General features: G+C 36.2%; 1 long non-coding RNA gene across 2 annotated transcripts in view; it reads left to right on the forward strand.

Moving 5' to 3' along the window:
• The first annotated feature begins 214 nt into the window (after positions 1 to 214).
• The window catches only part of LOC117679097 (uncharacterized), a 110,141-nt gene continuing 92,751 nt past the window's right edge, over positions 215 to 17,604 (forward strand). For both annotated transcript variants that reach the window (XR_004595271.3, XR_009622351.2), the window contains exon 1: positions 215 to 294. This is a non-coding gene — a long non-coding RNA (uncharacterized LOC117679097). The remainder of the gene's footprint in view (positions 295 to 17,604) is intronic.

The raw sequence follows: 17,604 nt of genomic DNA on the forward strand, positions 1-17,604 counted from the left end.
TCCTTCCATTTCTCTTCTGCTGTAAAACACTATGAAGCGGTTTATAATTCTAAATGCTATTCCTATTCCTAGATTCTTGTAAACTGTATTTGTTCTTTTAGGTAATGGCTTATGTATCCATTCTGTATTAACATTCCAAGCATGAATTTCATTCTTTGTCATTCAACAGTGGTCTTACATTACCATGGATACTTCTTATTACTGCAATCAACATTAAATTCTTTCAGTTTCCCATGGTGTGCTCAATAGAGATCAAGTAGAAAGTATAAAAAGAGAGAATGGAAATTTATATTGGTAAGTATGAATAAGATGTTTAATCTTACACTGGAGTGTATACAGTTGTTAGAATAACTCACAGATGAGGCATGCTGATTTAAAGATGTTAGATAAGCTTAAACATAGTGCTGGGAGAAAAGTTTGGTTCCAGGCTTTTATGCCTGTGATTACAATAGGACTGATTATATACAAAGTATATGTACATTATATACAAAGTAGAAATAATATTTCTTATGCTTTTATTTTATATCATAGGGTTGATCTTAAGAGGTTTATGCATGGTTTACTTTCCATTTACTTTGGAATGTAATTTTATTTAAATTGTTCATGTCTATGGTGTTTGTTGTTACACTTGTAGACTTTTGATACAGGGCTTTTTGAAATCTACAAAATGGAATTATGTTTTCTCAGACACATGGAACCTCTTTTCTCTGTTTTGTTAAGGTTCAATGTTTGTTCCTCATGCTTGTATTGTGTGAAGTCAGCCAGCTATTGTCATTGATAAACATACTGCATACTGTGTCTTCTGAACTCAGGAAATTGTAATTCAGCTAATCTATTATTGCTTTGTGTCTGTGATATATGAAATACTCTTTTAGGAAAAAACTAGGATTGGAGAAGCTCAGTTTAAATTCCTCATTAGGAATGAAGCTATCTGAAGGATGTAGGGCCACTGGTACCATAAAAAAACTCATAGTGTGAGTTCAAACTAGAAATAGGTGAGAAAGTAATGTATGCACTCTTGGAGAAAGGACGGGATAAAAATGTGATTACTATCTAATATAGTGACCTTCTGCTCCATGCAGAACCCTTTCATAATTAGATATATAACATTATTCATAGTACTACAAAATATTATTTGACACAGGAAGTACCAAACAAATTATTTGATGGTTTAGTGTGCAAGACAAAGCTTTTGTCCCTTTTCTTTAAGCTGTCACTTATTAAGAACTATTTGACAATGACAGTTAATCCTTCCAAGTAGTTGCTTTCAGCGCTAAATTTTGAAGAAAACAATTATCAATCAATGTACTGTAGAGTTTTTCTCATAAATACTTCTGGAGATAGAATCAAAAGCAAATTTAAAATCCAGAAAAACATGGACGAGAGAGATTTCCATTTTGTTTCTGCATAAGACAGTGGAGAACAAGTTAACTAGCCCTTCTTAAAGCCAGTTTGTTCATCTCCAATAATTCCCTTGGCTTCAACCCAATCTTGAAAATATTTAAGCTTGGCAAATAGTTACTGGTCTTGTTCAGTAGATTAAGTCTATAATTAGCCATATATTGTTTGTTGTCCTCACACACATATAGAGGAGTATCGCTAAAGCTTTGATATAAGGTCACCTTGGTTGATATATATAAATAAGGAAACAAATGCTGGTATTTATCAGTTGTGATTTCACTGTTTCTGATATAGTGTAACTTAGTCAATGCCTGGAGCTTTGTGACTTTCAGAGATCTTATCAGTTCTGTTTCTGATACCGAGACTGAGAGCTATTTTTCAAGCTCCACTAGCTCTGTTACAAAGCTATACAATGCTTACTATGGTTTTCATATAAGACTTTATAATCACTTCCCATACCAATACACGTACCTGATATGAGAATGTACTATGAAAGTTCAAATTGTTAAAACACCAGAAAAGTGAAGCCCAGATCTGAAATCTTGTCAGATTATGACAGATTGAATCAATACTTGCCAGTTTCCCATGGTAGACTTATTCTTCTTCACCTTGATAAGATATTGATATGATCATTAACGTTAAGGGAAGGTCATTAACGTTAAGGGAAGGTGCCATTAAAGGCTTTTGTTTACAACTTTTGTAAGCCTTCTTGAATGCCTTTTTACACTGCATATATTGATGGTGAAATCACTTAGGTGGTCTATGGCTTGAACTGACCCACCTTTGTCTATTCTCTATGCTCAGATCAGATTTCATTAGCATTATGTTAAAATACACGTGGAGATGATGGTTTAGGAGGATTTTGTCTTTCTGTGAGTAATATGCTAGCTGCAATCTTTTCTGAAAAGGGTCTTGAACTTTCTGTTTGGACGTTTACATTACACTTTACGTGGAGTTGCCTTTGAAAATTACTTAGAATCTGCAATTGATCTAAAATGCAGCAAACTGTCTATATGCCAATGGAAGCTTTATATTTGTTATTAGTAAACTTTTTGATACTGATGCTGTTTTTGACCTTTAAAAACCAAGTTGTTGAAAAGGAGATTTACTTAAGACCTTGTTGTCAATATATGTACTATATTCATGTTAGTAAAGAATATGGTTTGCCAGTTTTCAAGATTATGTTTGCATTATTTCTACATTATGGTTATCTTTATGTTGGTTTATTGCACTTTGTCAGGAGACCATTTGTAAATTGGGTGGCTTAGGCAATAAATAAATATTTGAGAATCATTCTGAATAGAAGCATAAATATTGTATCAACATTGCATTGCCTTTATTCTTGCAAAAATAATTCAAAGGAAATTGAACATTTTTTCCCAGGGAGCATTTTCAAGACCAGCAATATCAAATTTATACTTTATTGTGACAAAAATAATCTTTCCTTAGTTCTGAGATCCTCAGAAGCTCTTCCAAAGTCATTGTTAACATTGTTGAAAAGCTAATATCCTAAGCACAGCAACGCTAAAAAGAAGAAAGGTGTCAAATGAGATTGTGGAAGAAATGATGAATGAGAAAGAAAAATACCAGCAAAAAATTATGGAGGATGGGCAGACCTGGTTCAACATCGCTGTCAGATAAATCTTTGGAAAACTCTACAGGTTAACAATAAAAAGCTGAAAGAAATTCACAATTTATGTAGGTCAGGGGTGGGCAACTATGGCCCTTTTACAACCTGTGGACTTCAACTCCCAGAATTCCTGAGACAACTTGGCTGTCTCAGGTTGTAAAAGTCCACAGGTTGTAAAAGGGCCATAGTTGCCCAATGTAGGCGATCTTTATAAATCAAATAAACTCTTTATTAGGATTTTTTATCTTGAATTCAAAATAAAACATAATTTCCGCAGAGAAATGAAATTGGGACCAATTAATTCAAATCAATTCTATTCTCCTATTCTTAAAATACCCTGTTTCAACCATTTCCACTCTGTTTAGTGTCATTGTTAACCATTTGGAATACTATATGCAGAAAGTTACGATATAAATCTAAAACAATCCATAAATGGATATTTGCTTGCATTTAAGAAAGCTTTATCTCTTAACATTTCAAACTCAGTTATTTTTGCTTTACATCACTTCATGTAGTTATACTAGGTAAATAATTCCAGAATGAATTTTTGATATATTCAAGTGAAAAATAAACTTCTTAAGGTATGAGCTCTGTTCAGTCAACATATTGAATACAATTTAAAATTCATTAAAGTAGAATGAAATATGCACCTTAACATATTTGTTTTCAACATTATCATGGTATAGACAAATGAAAGAATTCTACACCACAACATATGCAAACTCTGACATATACTATCTTCCCCAATATGTAAGGCCTACATTTACACTGAAAAGGTCACCCCATTTTTATCAGATTTCCGAATGCAGAAAAATTCAAGCAACATTCACAATAAGGCTAATCTATTCACTGTTTTAAAAGGCAGAATTAACAAATAGGAAGCATGTACCAATATGCAGAGCAAAAGAAACAATAATACTTCATTACTCTGATTTTAAATGTATGCAAAGAACATATAACCCAGAGAGTTACAAACAGTAGTTATTTGCATGAGAATTAATAGTAATTTGGATACTCTGAATTGGAAGATATAGTAAGTAGATTTCGGATATAAAGATAAACAGAGGGAAATAAGGTAGGAGATAGTGGGATTAAATGAAGGGATTTTTACCACTCTATAATTTGACTATAACTTGTAAAGAAGACAGAACCAGGGCCCTTCCTAGTGAAGGATTGGGAAATGATATTAAATGTGTGGAGTTGTGGGATTTCCAGGGAAGAAATGACAAAGATGGTTCTGAAAAACTGAGCCAACAACCTCAGCAGACTGAAGAGACAGCGCTTTGATAATTGCACACAAATTGCCCATGAAGAGATCACAAAATAGCAGTCTCCAGCAGGTTTAGCACTTTGGGAGACAAGGAAATAGCTATCTTGCTCAAACTGCAATCATGCCTTTGAAATAACACTTCGTTTGCATACTTCTTTTTCTAATCACTTTTTGAAAATGCTTGTTAAGTGCTTTTGGACCCTAAACTAGAGGGGATTAAATATTACATTTAAAAGTGTTGGAGAGCAACCATCCCAGTCTGGAGGAGGGGTTCAAATAGAGAATTAGTTTGGGGTTGTTACACATGGGGTTATGTAGAGTGCAAGATCTGACTTTCTTTGCTCCCTGTTTTAAACACATAGAGATAAACCAGATTTACACACCATTCAAAAGAGGCAACAAAAAGATCAGAACATATACTCTCCAGCAGCCAACACCCAGATAAACCAGAATTAACACCAAACAAAAAACAATACCATAATCTAAGAACTATCTAGGAGAACCACATCCCCATTGGTGGGCAAGTTACTGTATATAAACAGGGAGCAAACAACACACTCACTGGCACTCGGATAATGAAACATCTGCAAACAAATTCAGAGGGCAGCAAGAACTCCATAGAGTAGAAGAGTCAACCAGCCACCAACTTGTATTTGGATCAGGACTGGCAAGAAAGTGATGCAAAAGAAATCAAGCAGAGCCAAAGGGAAAATGCAAACTGCTGTGTCTGACTTTTCCAAGGCCACTGAAGTAGTAAGCAAGGAGAAAGGGATAGAATTGATGGTGGGAATATGTTTTGTACTTTTGAAATATTTTCATCATTGAGAAAGAGAGAGATGGATATTGATTATAGGAGCTGCATTTGCATTTTTAAAACAAACCTCTCTGAACCAATTCCTTAATAACTCTATCCCTATGCTGAGCCAGATTCTTGGAAGGTATATAATATGAACATTTTGTTAAAATGTTTTTAACAATATTTTGTTAAATTGTTCAAATTTGGAAACTGCTGACTGATGAAGAGCTTTAGATATTTCAATTTTGGATTGTTGTGAAAAAAGTGATTATATGCTCATAGAAAAATGCTTATATCCTGATGTATTTATTTGTTCATTCATTGATTTATATAGTCAATCAATTTCTATAGCCATCCATCTCAGTTGATGACTCTGGGTGGCTTATATTCAAAAAATGCATTGCAATTAAAATACTAAATAATTTTAAAACAATAAAAACACTATCCACATTAAATCAACATTTTTCTGCAGAAATTCTATTTGTTTTAAATTGAATGTAAACAAAAAGAAAATGCTCTTCAGATCTCATTAGTTAATATGTGAATCAGGCCCATGCATGCAATAACATGAGAAGACAACCTTGTACACGTCTTTTGCAATGCATTTGTGTATCTATTTGGATATCAGTACCTGAATAACTTTGTGCTATTCAGTCTATTAATGTATTAATCACACACAATACAAGTATAGGTACTATATGTATTACGGTTTAAAAAGAGAAATATGAGAGAGTACCTGACAAGGGTCTGAGCCAGGCTGCATCAAAGTTTTCAATTTGAGAAGATAAAGGAAACAATTAATTAGAGTCTGTACTGTAATTAAACTAGGACCACAAATCATATTGTATTACTGTGCCCTGATGCAACACATTTTCTGCTAATCTGTAGCTCATTAATGAGACTGACCATCTGCAATGTTATCAGTACTACTGCAAGTTACTCTTTTAACTTTCTGTTTCCTATTATATTCCCTTATTCTGACCCCCCCAAATTATCTTTCCAAGATCGAAAAATACCCCTTTGCCTGATGCATTTTTCATTTGCTCACTTGGTGATCTTTCTATCTATCATTTCCCTCTTTGACCCCCAGAGAGAGAGAAGGTTAATGTTTCCATAACCTAGATTCTCTGTTGAGATTAGTCCTTGTGTAACCATGTCTTTTGAAAATAACACACCTATAATTCTCTTTGTGAAACTGCTAGAGTTCATTTCTAAAGCTTGGCTGTCTTTCATTCTCACAAATATCTGTCTCCATGGACTACACAGTAAATCCATACCACAAAAGACTATTTCCTTGGCTATCAGAAAATAGGAAGTTGTATTAACCAAATTGTATTTTTGAAAGGGAAAAAAAAATTAGCAGCACACATAAAAATGTTCTAATGAATGAAGGTACAGCTCTGTAAATTGAAAGTACAAAATACATAATTAATTTAAACTATAAAACAGTAAACATTTAAGATACACTTCAAAAAACTCACTCCTAGCAACCACATGGACACATCTAAGTCATTTTTCTGGCATCAGTATGGAAACAGTTTGTCAATGTCTTCTACTTGGAAGTTGTTTTGATTTCCCACTAATAGAAAAAAAAATACTTTACCTTGAGCTACTGTACATTTATTTATATACTGTACAGAAATGTTAACATCAAATGGTCCTATCTCTGCCACATTGTGTAGGATAATATTGGGAGCCATTAATTTCCCAACAGAACATATTGTTCCTCATAATAATGAGCCTAGCTCATAATGCCAACAAGATTTCATCTAAAAAGAAGTATTAGGATAGTTGAGAAAATCTTCCTGAAATACTGAGTCCAGAATGACAAAATAAAAATGAAAATCCAAGAAAAACATACACTGTTCAGTATTCCTTTCTCAGAATACCTTGAATTGGTGAAAATTAGCTGATGTAGGTAAAGGAAAACATGGTGGCAAAACAGGTTTGGGAAAGAAGAAAGAGATAGAATGAAAGTGTATCCATAGAATGGAACATCCTTCCAGTCATACTGCCTGAGAATTCTGGGAATGATAGTCACAATAAAGTTGAAGGGGAAGGTTGATCTAAGCATTACTTCAGCTTTCTAGTTTCATAGATACATACACTTCTTTTGCAATCATTTCCAGCATGTTTCATTCAAATGTACTTTTATTTCCCAACCTGCCACAGACTAACTGTAAAATCTGTCCTTTCATTCCCTGGGCTGAGTGTCGGCAACTCACTGCTCTAGAGTCACATATGGCTCTTTCATCCTTCTGTCACCCTGTTGTGGCCTTAGTGTGGGAGTGAAGCACACCTGCACTTGCCAAAACAGCATTCTGCCTTTGTCGTGGTGTATTTGCGGTTGCTGCCTCCATGGCCTGCCTGCTGTGCCTTGCGCAGCACAGTGAAATTTAGCATGCTTCACAGTGGATGAGACAGGGTCCGCTCCTTCTGGAGCCCATTATGATGCACAACATCATCATTGGCTCGCTCTCGCCTCCCGGATGTCAGTTGATTTTGATGCAGAGGTGCCAGTGTTGTGATGCCCAGCCTCCCTGATGGCCAGCTGGTCTTGGGCTGTCAGCCAACCAGCTGATTGTTGCAAGCTGCTCCTGGGCTCATCGGCCTCCGGATATCAGATTCCCACCACCCAGCACCAGTTCAGGGTTTCCTTCCTCCCCCTCCAGGGGACAAAGAGAGGGGGGGAGAGGGGAGGAAAGAGAGAGAAGGAGGAAAAGAGAGAGAAAGAGAGAGACAGAGAGAGGGAAAGAGAGAGAAGAGGAAAGAAAGAGAAGAAAAGAGAGATAGACAGAGAGAGGGGGGAAGAGAGGGATGGAAAGAGAGAGACAGACAGACAGACAGAGAGGGAGGGAAAGAAAGACAGAGAGAGAGAGACAAGAGACACAGACAGAGATAGAGACAGAGAGACAGAGTGAGACAGTCATGTGACAGGGTGGGAGTGAGTGATGTCGAGTTGGCCATGCCCACCCAGGTTTTGTGGCTCCCGGTGTTTTCTTTTCTGTGGGAAATGGATCCAAATGGCTCTTTGACTGAATGTAAGAAGGTGTGGGTAATCCAACACTGGAAGTTTTTAAGAACAAATTGGACAATCATTTATCTGAAATGGTATTGGGTTTCCTATATAGGGGGTTGGACTAGAAGATCTTCAAGGTCCCAACTCTGTTGTTGTTGTTGTTATTATCTATCCATCAGTTGACTAAGGAAGGTAATTTGCCACTTTCAATTTATAACAGAATAGCAGAGTTGGAAGGGACCTTGGAGGTCTTCTATTCCAACCTCCTGCTCAAGCAGGAGACCGTATATGTCATTCCAGGCAAGTGGCTGTCCAGTCCCTTCTTAAAAGCCTTCACTGATGGAGCACTTGCAACTTCTGAAGGCAAGCCATTCCACTGATTAATTGTTGTCATTGTTAGGAAATTTCTCCTTAATTCCAGGTTCTTCTCTCCTTGAATAGTTTTCATCCATTGCCTTCTGGTGCTTTGGAAATAGGTTGACTCCCTCTTCTTTGTGGCAACCCCTCAAATATTGGAACATTGCTATCAGTGCAGTGACTTGAAAACCAGACTTAGCTTTAAACATGCTGAATAGATTTGATGACTATCTAATAACAGAAATACAACAATAACTGTTCACTACTTATTTTATCCATTTCCCTCTCTTTCCTCTTATTGGTCAATAAGCATTACAATTGGCAAGGGGACAATCTGGCAGTTTTGCTGACCTATAACTCTCATCAAGACATCAACTATCATGGTCAATAGCTGTAAATGATAGAGTGATATCCTTAGTCTAATAATTGTTGAAATATGTCTAAAACATAGATTAGCTAGAATAGATATATAGGATGGGATAGGATGGGATGGGTTGGGTTAGGGTTAGGGTTAGGGTTAGAGTGAGAAACAGAAAGACGGAAAGAGAAAGAGAGAGAATACATTTATGAGAGAGATTTTGCATTATTTCATGATCTTAGTAATTTAAAAGTCAAATCTCAATATTTTACAATTTTTTTGAGCTACTCTAATATCATTTGGTAATGCTACATTTCTAAGTAAAACTTATTTTCCTCAACTACTGTAATGTCCACCAATGTATATTCTATATTTATTTGTTTGTTTGTTAAATTGATTTTCCACTGTGTATCTCACTGTGGGACTACTTTAGATGACTTATAATAAAAAGGAAGAAACTGAAAGGAATATAAACAGAAGTAAAATAATGGAACAATGAAATAATCAATGAAAAAGAACAAAACAAAAATACAGACAGACAGACCCACAGACAGACACACAGACACAAATAGTTCATCTGCCGGTCCTGATGGTATCTCTGGCCGAGTGCTTAAAAACTGTACTGATCAGTTGGTTGGAGTCTTTACCAGGATCTTCAAACGGTCTTTATTTCAGTCCACTGTTCCATCTTGTTGAAGGCTTCCACCATTGTTCCACTGCCAAAGAAGTTTCCTATCAATAAACTCAACGATTACAGATCAGTAGCACTCACTCCTATCATTATGAAGTGCTTTGAGAAATTGGTCTGTCAGCACATCATTTCTGGTCTTCCGCATACATTTGATAAATATCAGTTTGCATACAGAACAAATAGATCTACAGAGGATGCTATAGCCATCACTCTTCACACTGTTCTGACTCATTTGGAACAATGGAGGAGAGGGCTATGTGAGGATGCTTTTTGTAGATTTTAGCTCTGCATTTAATGTAATTCTTCCATATACACTAGTGTCTAAACTTATGGATCTTGGGTTTTCTCATTCAAACTTATTCATTTCCTGTCTGGCCGTTTTCAGAGTGTCAGATTAGATAATCATATCTCCTCAGCCCTTATTCTTAACATTGGTACACCACAGGGTTGCATGCTGAGTCCCTTACTCTATACTCTCTATGTACATTACTGCATTCCCACTCACACCAGTAATACTGTTATTAAATTTGCAGATGATACAACAGTGATGGGATTCATCTCCGGGAGGGATGAGTCTGCCTATCAAGATGAGGTGGACCAGTTGCTTTTGTGGTGTGGAGAAAATAACTTGGTCCTTAACACCAACAAGACCAAGGAGCTTATGGTGGACTATAAAAAGAATAGATCAGACATCCAGCCCTTGCTTATCAATGGAGACCGAGTGGAGCAAGTGGCCAGTTTTAAGTTTCTGGATGTTATCATAAAAGAGGACCTCACCTGGGACACTCACATTGCAGCACTGGTCAAAAGGGCCCAGCAGAGATTATACTACCTGAGACTTCTCAGGAAACAACAACTGAATAGAAAATTGCTGATGACCTACCGCTGCACCATAGAGAGTATTTTAACCTACTGCACCTGTATATGGTTTGCCAATTGCACAGTGGCAGATAGGACAGCACTCTAGAGGTTAATGTCATTACCCAGAGGACTATTGGTTGCCCTCTCCTGTGTTTGGAAGAGCTTTATAGCTCCCGCTGCCTTAAGAAATTTCAAAACATTCTTAAAGATCTATCTCTTCTTGTGCACCTTTTTTTGAACTATTACCATCTGGCAGATGGTACAGGATAATAAAAACAAGGACAAACAAAGCAGGGGTGGGTTCTAATTTTTTTTACTACTGGTTCTGTGGGCGTGGCTTATTTTGTGGGCGTGGCTTGGAGGTCATGTGACTAGGTGGGCGTGGCTAGCTGGTCAGAGTCATTTCTGGAAGGTCCTCGCACTTATGACCAGTCCTCACACTTACGACCCGACTCATTTGTTTGCTTTTAACAGTGATCAGCTGTAGCACGGCCCTTTGAAGCCCCGCGGCAAGAGTTTAAACAGTTTTTTTCCCTCTAGTCATCAGCTGGGACTCAGGAGGCAGCAATAGATTGGGGGTGGGACCAAATAAAAGGTAAGAATAATGTGGGGGGTGGGGGGGTGGGAGGGCGGGGGTGGAACCGGGTTCGGTGACATCATATCGTCACCGCTACCGGCTCGGCCGAACCGGACCGAACCGGGAGGAACCCACCACTGAAACAAAGACTGAAAAGCACCTTCTATCCCAGAGCAGTAATTATATTAAATTCTTTTTTTAGAATAGAATTTTCATTGGCCAAGTGTGATTGGATACACAAGGAATTTGTCTTGGTGCATACGCTCTCAGTGTACATAAAAGAAAAGATTCGTCTTTTCTCATAAGATACAACACTTAATGATAGTCATAGGGAACAAATAAGCAATCAAATCATATTAGGAAGCTGTCAATATAAATCATAAGGATACCAGCAACAAGGTTACAGTCATAAGTGGGAGGAGATGGGTGATAGGATCAATGAGAAGATTAATAGTAATGCAGATTTAGTAACTAGTTTGACAGTGTTGAGAGAATTATTTCTTTAGCAGAGTGATGGCGTTTGGGAAAAAACTGTTCTTGTGTCTAGTTGTTCTTGTGTGCAGTGCTCTATAGCATCATTTTGAGGATAGGAGTTGAAACAGTTTATGTCCAGGATGCAAGGGCGTCTGTAAATATTTTCATAGCCCTCTTTTTGACTCATGTAGTATACAGATCCTCAATGGAAGACAGGTTGGTAGTAATTGTTTTTCATGCCGTTCTAATTATCCTCTGAAGTCTGTGTCTGTCTTGTTGGGTTGCAGAACCAAACCAGACAGATATAGAGATGCAGATGATACACTCAATTATTCCTCTGTATAGTGTATAGTGCAATATTAATGCAATATCAGGGGTTTTCAATTCAATTGTATAGAATGTGAAGGACGTGTGTTTGTGTTTTATTTTTATAGTTATAATGTACACTGAAGATGGCATTTAATTTCATTTATGAAGTGCAATGACAATAAAGTAAGCTAACTACCCTGTTTCCTCCAAAATAAGACATCCCCTGATAATAAGCCCAATCGGGCTTTTGAGTGCATGGCAATAAGGCCAAGCGCTTATTTCAGGGTTCAAAAAAATATAAGACAGGGTCTTATTTTTGGGGAAACACGGTAACTAAATTCAGAAATGTCATAAGATTTTACATGGTCATTCTGGAGCATTTCATAATGCTCCACTTTCTATGTTATAATCATACCAATAATTTGTGGAAATGAAAATGATGCATTTTGCATCATTTCTAATCAAACTTTTTTCCCATGTGATCATATCATCTAATAATTTTGCTACAACTACTGATTAGGTGGTTAACAGACTTTTTAAAATCTCTTTACATAACCTATGTTCTATGTTCCCAAATCCTGTTTTTTTAAATGGCATTTGTTGCTAATGTTGATTTTGTCTTACAATCTGAGCCCCTCTTTTGATGTAGTATATGATTTATTGTAATATGTTTTCAGGCTTGCAGTTTAAAGCATCTAATTTTACTTGTGTCCAATCAACACTCTTGTGTTCTGTACAGTTTTCAAGGACAACTCAATTATAAAATGCTTTTATTGTATTACCATTATTCACATTCCATTTTAAAACATTTCCTACTTGTTTTACATACTAAGTGCTGATTTTCTTTTTTACTTGGACATGGAAAATGTTATTTACTTTTTAAAAATCCTAATACTTATAATACTTTCCTCTGCTACTATCATTTCTTAGTACAATTCCATCTAGGTATTCATTTTTTCCTTTTTTAAAAATAGACATTACAGCATAATTTTCCAATTCAAATTCTATCTTCTGAAAGATCTGAAAACTGATTGCGTTTCTCAATATGATTTTAAATATACAACAAATGTAAAACAATTATGAAACATTTGCCCATTGCTTGAACAATTCATTGCCTGTTGTTCAAAATTGTTGTTAGTGAGATTACAGCCATGTTAAAAAGCAATAGGAATAGTTGCCTTGAAAATGTTCACTTCTAATTTTGATTTCTCCAGTTCTTCTGTATTTGTATCAATGCTATTTTCCATTGTATTATTTAAAAGAGATACATTTTTTTATTAATTTTAAATTTCCAAATATTTTAAAATCTAACTCTAGGGCAGGGAATCTAATTGTAATTTGTAATTTGTAATTTCTAATTTGTAATTCAGCTAGAACACATAGAGTTTTTTAGAGTTTTAGAGTTTTTACATATTTTTTTATCAATCGAAAGTTGGTGTTCTGTATCTTTTTTTAAAAAATATCCTTTTTGCTTTACGGTGTAAAATGAACTTGATATCAGCTGCTTGTAGATATTAATGACATTATTGTCATCATTAATATCTTCTACACATATAGCTATGTTACAAATAAAAATGAATATCAGACTGCCCTATTACTTCTGGAATAGTCTATAAATAGAAAGGAGGATAACAAAGTAAGACTAGAAACAAAAATGATTAAGATCAGAAAGAGTGGAAGTAATTTAGAATACTGTTGTTAGAATATGTTCTACAACTAATCTATATATCACGTGTCAAACCCGTGGTGTCACGTTACTGTCACATGATGTTTCGTGACACTTTTCCCCATTTGCGGAGCTGGGGTGGGCATGGCCTGCGTGTGATGCATCTGGCCCGCGGGCCACCAGTTTGACATCCCTGCTAAATGCCATGAACTTATTAATTAAATTAGTTCCTAACTTATTAATTAAATTAGTTCCTAAAGTTCAGTGTATTTCACATATCTCTACTTTTCATAGAAATAGACTGTCGTATGCCACATCCACTGCTTTTCTTAGCTGGCCATTGATTCGTGGCCCACATTTTTTAGCAGGCAAAAAGCATCTTTGATCCTTTTTTAAAAAATTTTTAGCGTGAATCATTTATGTTGATAATGGCTCCAGCATTAGAGTCTTCTCCAGAGTTAGGTTTTTGCATAATGTCACACTACAAATTACCAGGCTCAAATTACTCAACTTCAGACATAATGTGCTTAAAGTAGGATAATTTGAGCTTGGTCATGTATAGCTTGAGTGAGCACTCTGGGTTGATTTGTGAAAACTCTGGGATTTATTCAATGATCCATTTGTTTGTTTTCTTGGATGTCAGTGATAGTCTCAAGACTTTTCTGCAACTCAAAAGCCTCAATAGTCTTTATATCCCACTTCTTCAAAGTCCAGGATATAGTGAATGCATAATTTTAAATGGTTTGAAATCCTCAATCCGACTGAATGCTAAAGTGTGGATAAAACTGTGATTCCATTTGATGTGCAGACAGTGAATATATTTAAGAATTACTTTAATTACTACATCCCATTTTCTGTTTTGTTGTACCTTTCAGTTTAAATTGCTTTTTTAAAACTGCAATTTATTCAACATCATTTAACACATTATTCCTTTTGTTTTCTGCAATGGCATAACATGCTGTTTTTTTAAATGTCACATAGATAAAGGTTTTGCATAACATTATTTATCTCTACAGCATTATCAATTTGATATTGCCTATTCAAGCCCCTTTTTATTTAGAATGCCATTGTTTCCAAGTACCATTTAATTCTATAAATATCACAAATTATACAAAGAAGCACAAACCTTTTATTCTTAAATATTCTGACAGTTTAACTCATGTTTTTATTAGAAAAAGTATGTTTTGTAACTTGCACAATAAATCACATCAGTATATACAGTGCTGCTTTTATATGAATATGGCCCTTTCCATACACACAACTGACAATTATAATGCATTCTGCATACACACACATGGTGTATGATGAAAGAAGAGGTGGAAGGCATCCTGTCAAATCCCATGCTTGAAATATTACAAGCTCCCATTCAATTTAGAAGCAGGCCACATTTTGAAGAATGCCCTCCGTGCATAATCATATTATTTTTAACACTAAAATAGACATACAGTGAAGGAAGCATGTTAGTGTTCTGAATACTCACATTGATTCCAACCATAAACAGCAAAGATACGGATCCCCATTGGTGATGTAGCAATTGTTCACAGCATCAGAATGCAGTATTCACATCACATCTCATTGCTACTCATCAGACTGTAACTTTCAAAATGAAAGAAAAGCAATAGTAGACCCTGCCAAATACCAGTGGTGGGTTACCCCCGGTTTGGACCTGTTCGCAAGAACCAGTAGTAAAACCGGAGGGAGGCCCCTGATGTCATCATTGGTGATCTGCGCATGTGCAGAAGGAAGGCGGGTGTGTGCGCGAAACGATCGTGCGCAATCCTGTTGTGAACCGGTAGTAAGTAGAACCCACCCTTGCCACATACATGTTTCCATTCATTATGTATTCTTTCAGCAATATATTAAACTTATACTGTATATTAAAAATATACTGTGTAAAATAGACACAATCACTTGGCAAGTAAGTTAATTACTATAAGACAAATTGCCAAGTACTTTATACTCAACATATTATAATAATATTAATACTCCTGAATCATCTTGTCACAAATATAATCAAGACAGTATACAAAATACACATAGACAGAAACACACATTTAACAGCTTTATTGAAACAACGGTAAATCCATTAATACACATATTGTTATCAGCATCAAATAAAGTCAGGATAATGATCTTTTTTCCTGACCAAAAATAATATTCAGGATATTCAGGATAATCCAATGGTCTAGGAACATCCAAATTATACAATCCTGCACCATTAAAATGGATACAATTTCTTTGGTCATTTTCTTCCCAAAGTGATTTGCAAGCTGAAATGTCAAAACGAATGAACATTCACATTGATAAGAAATGTATTCTGAATTTACTACAAATTTTACAATTTTATTCCAAAAATAAAAGAGAGAGAAAACTATTAACCAACAAAATATGGAAGTAATGAAAGTACTTGGTTTTCTAAGTTAAAACCAAACAACCTAACTCTGTAACGGTACATTGTAGTTGTTTAATCATTGTTGTCAAGAATATGCAAAAAGAAGCTATTTAGGATATTATAGTTATTATATCAATCTCTGTCTAGATAAAAGTTCTCACATATCTACCTGACAGATTATCTGTATAACTAAAAAGAGTTTATCTATTTTGATCACTGATTTTGAATACATGATTTTTATGCATTCTAGCTCCAAAAAAAGAAGTCAATTTTCATTGCCAAATTACTAATCTCAAAACCTAATTCATCATCCATTGCCCTTTTGGGCCCCTATTAAGATGATAGACTTTTTTACTTTACAGCTTTAAAGCCCAATATGGCACCAGACCAGGCTATGTGCAAAATTACCTTCCCCTAAGCATATTTACCTGTCTTTGCAGGTCAAATGCTAAGAACTGCAGAAAAAACAATTACTACCAACCTGCCTTCCATTGAGAACCTGTATACTGCAAGAGTCAAAAAGAGGGCTGTGAAATTATTTACAGACCCCTCACATCCTGGACATAAACTGTTTCAACTCCTAGCCTGAAAACAACGCTGTAGAGCACTGCTCACCAAGACAACTAGACACAAGGACAGTTTTTTCCTGAACGCCATCACTCTGCTAAACAAATAATTCCCTCAACACTGTCAAACTATTCACTAAGGCTGTATTACTATTACTATTAGTCTTCTCACCGTTCCTATCACCCATCTCCTCCCTCTATGACTGCATGACTGTAACTTTGTTGCTTGTATCCTTATGATTTATATTGATATTGATTGTTTCCTGATTGCTTCTTTGTACCCTATGACTATTATTAAGTGTTGTACCTTATGATTCTTGACAAATGTATCTTGTCCTTTCAGGTACACTAAGAGCATATGCACCAAAGACAAATTCCTTGTGTGTCCAATCACACTTGGTCAATATGCATGGTTATGCATGGTCACTCACGCCCTTGTCATCTCACGCCTGGATTATTGCAATGCTCTCTACATGGGGCTCCCCTTGAGGAGCACCTGGAGGCTTCAACTGGTCCAGAATGCGGCCGCGCGGGTGGTGACGGGAGCAATGTGGCGCTCCCATGTGACCCCCCTCCTGCGCGAGCTGCACTGGCTCCCAGTGGTCTTCCGGGTGCGCTTCAAGGTTTTGGTTACCACCTTTAGAGCGCTCCATGGCTTAGGACCAGGGTACTTACGAGACCGCCTTCTGCCACCAGTAGCCTCTCACCGACCAGTTCGCTCCCATAGAGAGCGGCTCCTCAGGATGCCGTCAGCCAAACAATGTCGACTGGCGGCGCCCAGGGGGAGAGCCTTCTCTGTGGGGGCACCTGCCATCTGGAACGAGCTCCCCCCGGAGATATGGAGGATCCAAGACTTACGCATCTTCCGCCGTGCCCTAAAAATGTTTTTATTCCAACAGGCTGGTCTGGCCTAACTCTCCCTTTTAAATTGGGTTTTAAATGTTTTTTAGATAAATTGGATGTCTTAATTTGTTTTTTGACCCTAAATTATTTAATCTGTTTTTAATAGTTTTTAACTTTTGTATGTCTTTGTATTTTATTTTGGCTGTTCACCGCCCTGAGTCCTTCGGGAGTAGGGCAGTATACAAATATGATAAAATAAAATAAATAAATAAATAATAAATAATTCTATTCTATTCTATTCTATTCTATTCTATTCTATTCTATTCTATTCTATTCTATTCTATTCTATTCTATTCTATTCTATTCTATTCTATTCTTTTCTAAATAGGGTGGG

This window comes from Pantherophis guttatus, chromosome 2 (assembly GCF_059756535.1).
Source record: "Pantherophis guttatus breed Tessera chromosome 2, ASM5975653v1, whole genome shotgun sequence".
In the NCBI taxonomy this organism is placed as follows: Eukaryota; Metazoa; Chordata; class Lepidosauria; order Squamata; family Colubridae; genus Pantherophis; species Pantherophis guttatus.